Source organism: Oncorhynchus tshawytscha, linkage group LG30, assembly GCF_018296145.1.
Source record: "Oncorhynchus tshawytscha isolate Ot180627B linkage group LG30, Otsh_v2.0, whole genome shotgun sequence".
In the NCBI taxonomy this organism is placed as follows: Eukaryota; Metazoa; Chordata; class Actinopteri; order Salmoniformes; family Salmonidae; genus Oncorhynchus; species Oncorhynchus tshawytscha.
This window is the reverse complement of record NC_056458.1, coordinates 13,744,867-13,757,052: the sequence shown is the minus strand read 5'-3', so window position 1 is coordinate 13,757,052 and position 12,186 is coordinate 13,744,867.

The following is a 12,186-nucleotide window of genomic DNA, read 5'->3' as shown; positions in this document are numbered from 1 at the left end:
TCGTTCGGCCCGCCAGGCTCCCGCGCCTCGTCTGGTCCGTCAGGCTCGCCCAGGTAGGATGCCAGGTGGAACCCCTAGAGGGAGGCTTACTGTCACGTCTTCTCTATCGCTCGAGGTTGCCAGGCTGCTCATCATTTCGTACACCTGTTACCATTGTTACACGCACCAGTGCTTCATCAGACTCACCTGGACTCCATCACGTCATTGATTGCTTCCACGATATCTGTCACTTCCTCAGATTCATCCCCGTGTCTGCATTGATGTTTTGTTTCTCTTGTCCAGATGCTGTTTTTAAATCCTCACCCTGTACTTGCTTCCAGTCTCTCAGCATCTGTCGTATCAAGACCGTTACAGTTGGCGCTGTTTGCATGATTAGATTTCCAGGTTTGGAGGTAGATCAGCATTTATATTACAGATTGTAGCTTCATTCAATGTAATTGTCTGCATCACTTCCAATCCCCCAAATATGTTTTTACAAATATATACACTACCTTTAAAGTGTGGGGTCCCTTAGCAATGTCCATGTTTTTCAAAGAAAAGCAACTTTTTTTGTCAATTAAAATCACATCAAATTGATCAGAAATACGGTGTAGACATTGCTAACATTGTAAATGACTATTGTAGCTGGAAACTGCACATTCTTTATGGAATATCTACATTGGTGTACAGAGGCCCATTATCAGCAACCATCACTCCTGTGTTCCAATGGCACGTTGTGTTAGCTAGTCCAAGTTGATCATTTTAAAAGGCTAATTGATCATTAGAAAACCCTTTTGCAATTATGTTAGCACATCTGAAAACTGTTGTTCTGATTAAAAGAAGCAATAAAACTGTCCTTCTTTAGACTAGTTCAGTATCTGGAGCATCAGCATTTGTGGGTTTGATTACAGGCTCAAAATGTCCAGAAACAAAGAACTTTCTTCTGAAACTCGTCAGTCTATTCTTGTTCTGAGAAATTAAGTCTATTTTATGTGAAATTGCAAAGAAACTGAAGATCTCGTACAACGCTCTGTACTACTCCCTTCACAGAACAGCGCAAACCGGCTCTAACCAGAATAGAAGGAGGAGTGGGAGGCCTCGGTGCACAACTGAGCAAGAGGACAAGTACATTAGTGTCTAGTTTGAGAAACAGATGCCTCACAAGTCCTCAACTGGCAGTTTCATTAAATAGTATCCACAAAACACCAGTCTCAACATCAACAGTGAAGAGGCGACTCCGGGATGCTGGCCAACTAACCTTTACTTGGCGATAATATCTTCGTTTTCGATTCGGAAGAAACTTGTCTCTTATAAACATATGTTCAGTTGCAGGTGGCATTTCCTAACATCTTTGCAGAAAGTAGTCCTTTCAATGCGACACATCTGTGGTCGTGACTGTGTAGAAGTAGATGTGTGCGCATCAGAAAGTGCGACCAAAACAAAGATCTCCACACATACAAGAGGCATTTCTCATTCGATACAAAAAGTGGATTACATATGTTTAGGAAGATTCACAGGTACAACCTGTAACTACAACTACAAGTTTCTTTCGAATCAAGAATGAACAAAGTAAAATTTTAAAAAACTTTATTTGTGACATGCCCCGAATACCGTGAAATGCTTACTTATTTACCAAATAAACAAAAGTAAAAATAATAAAAAGTAACACAATAAAATAACAATAACGAGGCTATACAGGGGGTACTGATACTGAGTTAATGTGCGGGGGTACAGGTAATTTGTACATGTAGGTGGGGGTAAAGTGACTATGCATAGATAATAAACAGCGAGTAGCAGCAGTGTTAGAACAACAAATGGGGGGGGGTGTGTTCATGTAAATAGTCCGGGTGGCCATTTAATTAATTGTTCGGCATTCTTATGGCTTGGGGGTAGAAACTGTTAAGGAGCCTTTTGGTCCTAGACTTGGCGCTCCGCTAAAGCTTGTCCTGCGATAGCAGAGAAAGCAGTCTATGACTTGGGTGACTGGAGTCTTTGACAATTTTGGGGGATTTTTTCTCTGACACCACCTAGTATATAGGTCCTGGATGGCACTTGGCCCAAGTGATGTGCTGGGCCGTACGCACTACCCTCTGTAGCTAAGAACACACTCCTGAGGGGCCCCAGTGTTGAGGATCAGTGTGGAAGACGTGTTGTTGCCTACCCTTACCACCTGGGGGCAGCTCGTCAAGAAATCCAGGATCCAGTTGCAGAGGGAGGTGTTAAGTCCCAGGGTCCTTAGTTTAGTGATGAGCTTTGTGGGCACTATGGTGTTGAATACTAAACTTTAGTCAATGGATAGCATTCTCGCATAGGTGTTCATTTTGTCCAGGTGGGAAAGGGTAGTGCAATTGAGATTGTGGATCATCTGTGGATCTATTGGAGCAGTATGCGAATTGGAGTGGGTCTAGGGTATCTGGGAGGATGCTGTTGATGTAAACCATGACCAGCGTTTCAAAGCACTTCATGGCTACCGGCGTGAGTGGTACGGGGCGGTAAACATTTAGGCAGGTTACCTTCACTTCCTTGGGCACAGGGACTATGGCGGTCTGCTTGAAACATGTAGATATTACAGACTCGGTCAGGGAGAGGTTGAAAATGTCAGTGAAGACACTTGCCAGTTGGTCCGTGCATGCATTCAGTACACGTCCTGGTAATCCATTTGGCCTCGCAGCTTTGTGAATGTTGACCTATTTAAAGGTCTTTCTCACATCGGCTACCGAGAGCATTATCACACAGTCGTCAGGAATAGCTGGTGCTCTCATGCATGCTTCAGTGTTGCTTGCCTCTAAGCGAGCATAAAAGGCATTTAGCTCATCTGGTAGGCTCGTGTCCCTGGGCAGCTCGCGGCTGGGTTTCCCATTCTAGTCCACAATAGTTTTCAAGCCCTGCCACATCCGATGAGCGTCCGAGCCGGTGTAGTAGGATTCTGTCTTAATCCTGTATTGATGCTTTGCATGTTTGATGGTTCATCTGAAGGCCTAGCGGGATTTCTTATAAGCCTCCGGAGTAGTGTCCAGCTCCTTGAAAGCGGCAGCTCTAGCCTTTAGCTCGATGCGGATGTTGCCTGCACGAACAGTCACTGTGGAGACGACGTCGTCGGTGCACTTATTGATGAAGCCGATGACTAAGGCGGTATGCTCCTCAATGCCATTGGATGAATACCGGAACATATTCCAGTCTGTGCTAGCAAAACAGTCCTGTAGCGTAGCATCCGCGTCATCTGATCCTTTCGTATTGAGCGAGTCACTGGTACGTCCTGCTTTAGTTTTGGCTTGTAAGCAAAAATGAGGAGGATAGAATTATGGCCAGATTTGTCAGATGGAGGGCGAGGGAGAGCTTTGTGTGCATCTTTGTTTGTGGAGTAAAGGTGGTCTAGTGTTTTTTTTCCTCTGTCAGAAATGAGTTTGCCTGCATTAAAGTCTCCAGCCACTAGGAGTGCCACTTCTGGATGAGTATTTTCTTGTTTGCTTATGGCCTTATACAGCTGGTTGAGTGCGGTCTTAGTGCCAGCATCGGTTTGTGGTGGTAAATAGATGGCTACGAATAATATAGATGAGAACTCTTTTGGTAGATAGTGTAGTCTACAGCTTATCATAAGGTATTCTACCATTCTACCAATTCTTCGAGACTCCTTTAATATTAGACATCGTGTACCAGCTGTTATTGACTAATAAACACACGTCTTACCATCTTACCAGACGCAGCTTCTCTGTGGAAAATCCCGCCGGGCTCTATATTATCCCTGTCGTCATTTAGCCATGAAATGGTGAAGCAAAAGATATTACAGTTTTTTAATGTCCCATTGGTAGGATAGTCTTGATCTTACATCATCCATTTTGTTTTCCAATGATTGCACATTGGCCAATAGAACAGATGGTCCAGGAGGTTTCCTCACTCGCCTACGAATTCTCAGAAGGCAGCCCGACCTCCGACCACTTTTTCACCGTCTTTTCTTCTCGCAAATGATGGAGATTTTGGCCTGTTACCGAGAAAGCAGAACATCCTTCGAGTCGGACTCGTTAAATAAAAAATCTTTGTCCAGTTCGAGGTGAGTAATCACTGTTCTGATGTCCAGAAGTTATTTTCGGTCATAAGAGACGGTAGTAGCAACATTATGTACAAAATACGTCAAAACATAAGTTACAAACAACGAAAATAAACTAACAAAATAGCACAGTTGGTAAGGAGACCGTAAAACAGCAGCCATCCCCTCCGGCAACTGCCAAGTAAAGGTTAGTTGAAAAGTATCCTGATTATGGTTAAACAGCATCCTATGCACAACCTCAGATGAGCTTCAGCTCTGCCACAGAGTGTTTACATGGCTGACTGTTGCTATGGTTTGTAGCTTTGGTGAATGCGTTTGTGTTAGCGCTAGGCTAGTAGCTAACTGTTGCTATGGTTTGTTGCTTTTGTGCACGGCGTGCTGTTTTTTTTTCAAGTTGTCTCTGGTTATCTCTGGGGCGTGAAGCGCATGGATGTATTGTTTGGTTAGCGATGATCTAGTGGCTAACTGACTTTTGTCAGTAAATTTAAAGGTTCTGTTTGGCATACTGGTTTTGAATATGGGGGTGTTTGAGCCATCAGCGTTCAAGTGATGAGTTAGTTTCCCCAGGTGATCAGGTTTGTGTAACCCTAGTGAAATGGCTGGTGTGTCAGGGGGCGGAGTCTCGCAAGGAGAGTTTTGGTGTATCCCCAGGGTGTGAAGTTACTCATGTTCAGAAGATTGCTGGGCCCGGTTTTCAGATAGCGATGGAACATAGGCTTACGAGTGTTTTAACAATGCGTCTTTCCTACTATGGCCGAAGATGTAACATGCGTTTCGGTAAGTGCTTCATTGGAGCATGTGTCGATACTGAATTATTTCACAATACTGACGACGGATCAGCTCCTAGAGAGATATTATCACCTACTGCTGCAAATACTGAGGCAGCTTAATCTAATGCTTAACCTATAAAAATGCACTAAATCACTGATTTCATTGAGCACATGTTTGGGTACATATCATGTTTTTAAGTTATTGGCAGTCACAGAGAAATGGATAAACCACGTGATTCTACAGTCGTGGCCAAAAGTTTTTAGAATGACACAAATATTCATTTCCACAAAGTGTGATGCTTCAGTGTCTTTAGATATTTTTGTCAGATGTTACTATGGAATACTGAAGTATAATTACAAGCATTTCATAGGTGTTAAATGCTTTTATTGACAATTTCATGAAGTTGATGCAAAGAGTCAATATTTGCAGTGTTGACCCTTCTTTTTCAAGACCTCTGCAATCTGCCCTGGCCTGCTGTCAATTAACTTCTGGGTCACATCCTGACTGATGGCAGCCAATTATTGCATAATCAATGCTTGGAGTTTGTCAGAATTTGTGGGTTTTTGTTTGTCCACCCGCCTCTTGAGGATTGACCACAAGTTCTCAATGGGATTAAGGTCTGGGGAGTTTTCTGGCCATGGACCCAAAATATCGATGTTTTGTTCCCCGAGCCACTTAGTTATCACTTTTGCCTTGTGGCAAGGTGCTCCATCATGCTGGAAAAGGCATTGCTCGCCACCAAACTGTTCCTGGATGGTTGGGAGAAGTTGCTCTCGGAGGATGTGTTGGTACCATTCTTTATTCATGGGTGTGTTCTTAGGCAAAATTGTGAGTGAGCCCACTCCCTTGGCTGAGAAGCAACCCCACACATGACTGGTCTTAGGATGCTTTACTGTTGGCATGACACAGAACTGATGGTAGCACTCTCCTTGTCTTCTCCGGACAAGCTTTTTTCCGGATGCCCCTAACAATCGGAATGGGGATTCATCAGAGAAAATGACTTTACCCCAGTCCTCAGCAGTCCAATCCCTGTACCTTTTGCAGAATATCAGTCTATCCCTGATGTTTTTCCTGGAGAGAAGTGGCTTCTATGCTGCCCTTCTTGACACCAGGCCATCCTCCAAAAGTCTTTGCCTCACTGTGCGTGCAGAAGCCCTCACACCTGCCTGCTGCCATTCCTGAGCAAGCTCTGTACTGGTGATTCCCCGATCCCGCAGCTGAACCAACTTTAGGAGACGTCCTGGTGCTTGCTGGACTTTCTTGGGCGCCCTGAAGCCTTCTTCACAACAATTGAACCTCTCTTCTTGGAGTTCTTGACGATCCGATAAATGGTTGATTTAGCTGCAATCTTACTGGCAGCAATATCCTTGCCTGTGAAGCCCTTTTTATGTAAAGCAATGATGACAGCATGTGATTCCTTGCAGGTAACCATGGTTGACAGAGGAAGAACAATAATTCCAAGCACCACCCTCCAGTCTGTTATTGAAACTCAATCAGCATGACAGAGTGATCCCCAGCCGTGTCCTTGTCAACATTCACACCTGTGTTAATGAGAGAATCACTGACATGATGTCAGCTGGACCTTTTGTGGCAGGGCTGAAATGCAGTGGAAATGTTTTTTGGGGATTCAGTTCATTTGCATGGCAAAGAGGGACTTTGCAATTAATTGCAATTCATCTCATCACTCTTTCAAATTCAATTCTGGAGTATATGCAAATTGCCATCATACAAACTGAGGCAGCAGACTGTGAAAATTTATATTTGTATCATTCTCAAAACTTTTGGCCACTGTATATTTAGCGGTTACCTTCTGTGTATAAAGTGATGCGGGAGGGCAAAAAAGCATCTTGCGATGCACTTCGCTGTTCTACAAGTTGTCTGAGGCAGGCGTTAGATCACAAGCGTTTTTAAGTGTAACGTTAATAATGATGGTTTTGGGAAACAGTTCAGAGTTGTAACAATGCTCCTACGAAGGTTCGAACGATGAACTTAGCCTTAAGATGCTTTTGGAAAACCGGGCCCTGGTAGCAAACCAGGTAGAGAGGAGGATGATTTGTGTGGGGACTTGGAGGAAACATTCATGCCAGACTAGATAGTGGTTCCCAGGAAATGGTTCTCCCTAATGATGAAGGTGATTCTTGTGTGTCTATTGCTGAAAACGTCTGGGCAAAGATACACGAAATATACAAAGGTATGCGGACACTCCTTCAAATGAGTGGATTTGGCTAGTTCAGCCACACCAGTTGCTGGTGTATGAAATCGAGCACACAGCCATGCAGTCTCCATAGACAAACTTTGGCAGTAAAATGGCTCATTCTGAAGAGCTCAGTGACTTTCCAACAAGTCAGTTCGTAAAATTTCTGCCCTGCTAGAGCTTCCCCAGTCAAACTGTAACTGCTGTTATTGTGAAGTAGAAACGTCTAGGAGCAACAACAGCTCAGCCGCGAAGTGGTAGGCCACACAAGCTCACAGAACGGGACCGCTGAGTGCTGAAGCGTGTAAAAATCATCTGTCCTCAGTTGCAGCCCTCACTACTGAGTTCCAAACAAGAACTGTTCATCGGGAGTTTCCTGAAATGGGTTTCCATGGCCGAGCAGCTGCACACAAGCCTAAGATTACCAATGCGCAATGCCAAGCATCGGCTGGAGTGGTGTAAAGCTTGTCGCCATTGGACTATGGAGCAGTGGAAACGTGTTCTAGGTAGTGATGAAACACGCTTCGCCACCTGGCACTCAGACGGATTAATCTGGGTTTGGTGGATGCCAGGAGAACGCTATCTGCCCCAATGCATTTTGCCCTCTGTAAAGTTTGGTGGATGAGGAATAATGGTCTGGGGCTGTTTTTCATGGTTCAGGCAAGGCCCCTTAATTCCAGTGAAGGGTAATCTTAACACTAGAGCATACAATGACATGCTAGACGATTCTGTGCTTCCAACTTTGTGGTAACAGTTTGGGGAAGACCGTTTCCTGTTTCAGCATGACAATGCACCCGTGCACAAAGCGAGGTCCATACAGAAATGGTTTGTCAAAATCGGTGTAGAAGAACTTGACTGACCTGCACAGAGCCCTGACCTCAACCCCATCAAACACCTTTGGGATGAATTGGAATGCCGCCTGCGAGCCAGGCCTAATCGCCCAACATCAGTACCCAACCTCACAAATGCTCTTGTAGCTGAATGGAAGCAAGTCCCTGCAGCAATGTTCCAACATCTAGTCGAAAGCCTTCCCAGAAGAGTGGAGACTGTTATAGCAGCAAAGGGGGGACCAACTCCATATTAATGCCCATGATTTTGGAATGAGGTGTTCGACGGGTAGGTGTCCACAATCTTTTGTTCATGTAGAGCATGTGAAGTGTATGCCTACGCTCTGCAGATTAAGGATGAGGTCAATTTAGGTGACACATTATTTTCCAAAGGAGGAGGGGATGTGGTTCCTCCGCAGGCTGACCAAGAGGATGTTTGTCTGTCAGGTGTTGATTTAACTGAGCTATGGGCTTTGGGTCATGTTGTGAGGTTAGTGAGGATTCGCTGGGAGCTACGATCTGGCATTTGCGGGGTGACACGGCTGTGTTTTGTGATGAGAATCAGGAGCTTGAAGAAGTGAGTTTGGTGGAAAAGACAGATCCACCGGTTTTGTCACTTCCTGTTGTTGGGGAGCGGACGACAGTTAAGGTGGAGGAAAATGAGGAGTATATGGCTAGCGGTTCCCTTCCAGTGGGTGCTCAGGACCGGAGAAAACAGGCGTTTGGGAACAGGGATCGTGTTCCTAGTGAGTTGGCTGAAGTTGTGGTCGATGTTCACTTGTCCATGGTGGTGGTTGCTCCAAGTCTCTCGTCATTACCTTCATATCAGATGGAGTTTGTTGCTTGTAACCATGGGCTGAGTGAATGGAATTGGGCTCCCAGTTTAGAAGCAGAGGGTTCAATCTTTTTAGAGACTTTTGGTAGGAGCAAATTGTCTGAGTGCCTAATAATGAATTTGATGGATTTGTTTTGTCTGGCTTCTGGTTTTCTAGAATGGCTTTATCTCAGAGTTTAGGGTATCGGTAGGCAGGTTTCATAGCTGCAACTCTAGTGTTTATACTTCAGATATGGGTCTCTTCACTTAAGGGAGTTTTACAGAAAATTAAAAAGTATGACATGTTAGATATTGCTGGAAAATATATATTGGTGACTGTAAGGTTTCTTGTTGGGGGAAGTGTTATGATATGGGGGTAGTTTAGTGTTAGCAGTAGCAAACAGTTAGGCAACACAGTACCAGGATACAGTTCCACACTCCATCCCCAGGTGGCAGCACCAACTGGGTCAAGGGCTGTGCTATGCATGGAAGCATGGATAAGTCGACAGGTGTGAACAATCAGGATGATTGTCATTCTGTGACCAGAGGCATTGTGGCCCGCCAGTGTTTTGTGTTAGTTTAGTTTAGCCATTCCTCTTTGTAGTTTTATTTTTGTATATACTTATTTTGGGTCACCACTTTGAACGAATACTAATCTGCTCGGACTGACTGACCATGTGAGATATGACTGAGCTAGCCCTGGACCTAAGCTAAGGTTGCTGTCTCTCGGGTGCATGCATTCAACACCTGGCCGCATACTCTTACTTCTCACATTTATGCACACATCAAATCAGGTTACAGACCATGTAGCTAGGCCTAAGACCCCTAGACATAACAAGTGCAGTTAAATCAGTAGGCTAGTTATTGGTATTGTAACAGGAACTACAATGGCTGGCTTCACAAGACTACTAAATGACAAACACAGCAAATTGATTATGGTATTTCATATAAAGCAGAATTCTTCTCTGTTGATCAAGATGTATTTAACTTTAAATAGACAGAAATTGCTTTTCTCAATACAAAAACTTTCCATAATGGGCTACCTGACATTACATTTATTTTTTAAATCAAACCAAATCATTTTTTATTTGTAACAAGTTTAGACCTTACAATGAAATGCTTACTTACAAGCCCTTAACCAACAATGCAGTTTTAAGAAAATACCTAAAACAAAGTAAGAGATAAGAATAACAAATTATTAAAGAGCAGCAGTAAATAACAATAGCGGGGCTATATACAGGGGATACAAGTGCGGGGGCACCGGCATTGAGGTAATTTGTACATGTCGGTAGAGTTATTAAAGTGACTATGCATAGATAATAACAGAGTAGCAGCAGTGTTCGGGGGGTAGCCTTTTGATTAGCTGTTCAGGAGTCTTATGGCTTGGGGGTAGAAGATATTTAGGAGACTCTTGGACTTGGCGCTCCGGTACGCTTGCCGTGCAGTGCTGTTTTCCTGCAGTGATTAGCTTGTTCTTCCCTTCCCTGTTCCAAAATGTCTATCCTTCACAGTCAAATTAATTGTCAGACTAATAGCAACAGAGTACCTGTGTGTAGGTGAACTATTGCAGGTCATTACATAAATATAAACTGTTGAGATAAGGCTGGTCAGTGTTATGGACATTCCTCTATGGACTGGCCAGTGGAGTCTTACCATTGTCCAGCGAGGGCAATGTCCTTTCCATAGTAGTTATGCAATGTAGGACCAGTAAAAAGAGTCTGCATCAGTAAGGTAATGAGGAGGGAGGGGAATGAGGCAGTACTGACTTCATCACATTCATAATAACCCTGATTTCTCTAATCCTCATTAAGATGACACACCGTTTCAAATGGAAGGAGAACAAAAGGAAGCAGTTCTGCTGATGACACACGTTTGCAATTCTCCATCTCAGGTAAAACATAACTGATTAGGTTTTGACAATCGTATTCAAAAGTTTACCTTCATTACAGTGTGTGTGTGTGGGATGGCTACTGAGTGACTCGTCTCCCCTGCGAGGCTGCAAAACAACTGTCAGTCTCTTTAAGCATCCGGGAATGTACTCAATCTATTTTCTTTGCTCCTCATTTTATTGTACTGTACTCAAAGAAACAGGCTTTCCATTTGACCGCATCTCTGGCTGAACTCGAAGTTGAATGTGGTCCATAAACATATTGAGAGTCATAGTGAGACAGAAGTGCATCTCTGGCTGAACTCGAAGTTGAATGTGGTCCATAAACATATTGAGAGTCATAGTGAGACAGAAGTGCATCTCTGGCTGAACTCGAAGTTGAATGTGGTCCATAAACATATTGAGAGTCATAGTGAGACAGAAGTGCATCTCTGGCTGAACTCGAAGTTGAATGTGGTCCATAAACATATTGAGAGTCATAGTGAGACAGAAGTGCATCTCTGGCTGAACTCGAAGTTGAATGTGGTCCATAAACATATTGAGAGTCATAGTGAGACAGAAGTGCATCTCTGGCTGAACTCGAAGTTGAATGTAAACATATATCCATAAACATATTGAGAGTCATAGTGAGACAGAAGTGATTTTGCATTGCACAAAAAACACCAAACTATCCGACCTCATGAGCGAGGTGCCTTTGAAAACAATAAAGCTGCAATATGCAAGATATTAAATATATGCTGAATAAGCTCCACAGCACACTATCCATCATCGTTGCGCTTTCACCAAATGGGCTGTTTTCACCTCACCTCAAGTAAAGCTTCTATTAAGAGCCCTGGCTTGATCTTCAGGAGAGATCTCTGTGTTAGGTGTGGTGGGGTGATATAATTACTGGCTAAGACAAATGTTTTCCCCTTGGCCTGTGCAAAAAATGAAATTAAACACCTTTGAATATTTTAATAAGCAGACAGTGAACCTGGGGGCACCTGTAATAAAATGTGGTTAGTATGATTAATAAAACTAAACACCATCACAGAGAGAGAAGCTACCTCAGACCCAGGCCTGCAGAATTAGGTACATGGGTTAGACGGACTGGACGGACTGAGATCGCAACTAGAGGGACTTGATACTGTGGGTTTAAGGGAATCAGAGTTCAAGAGACCACAGGTCAGCTTTAATAACATGGGAGAAAGAAGTTGATATCCATAGATTGATATCCATGGACATAAGTATTGTATTGTTTTTTTTTCTTTCTAAAATAGTAGCAAAATAGTGTGGATAAAATAGTTTTGCCTGATTTTGTACAAAGCTAGGCAAAATGTATATACGGTGCCTTCAGATGTATTCATACCTATTGACATATTCAAAAGGGATAATGACAAAGTGAAAACAGAGATGTTTGCAAATTTATGAAATACAGAAATATCCTCACACCCTTGAGTCAATACTTCGTAGAATAAACTTTGGCAGCGATTACAGCTGTGAGATTGTCTGGGTAAATCTCAAAAAGCTTTCTGAACCTGGATTGTGCAACATTTACCCATTATTCTTTTCAAAATTTCTTAAGCTCTGTCAAATTTCTTGTTGGTCATCGCGAGACAACCATTTTCAGGTCTTGATATAGATTTTCAAGTAGTTTGAAGAAGGTCCTCTAGGATTTTGCCTGTGCAT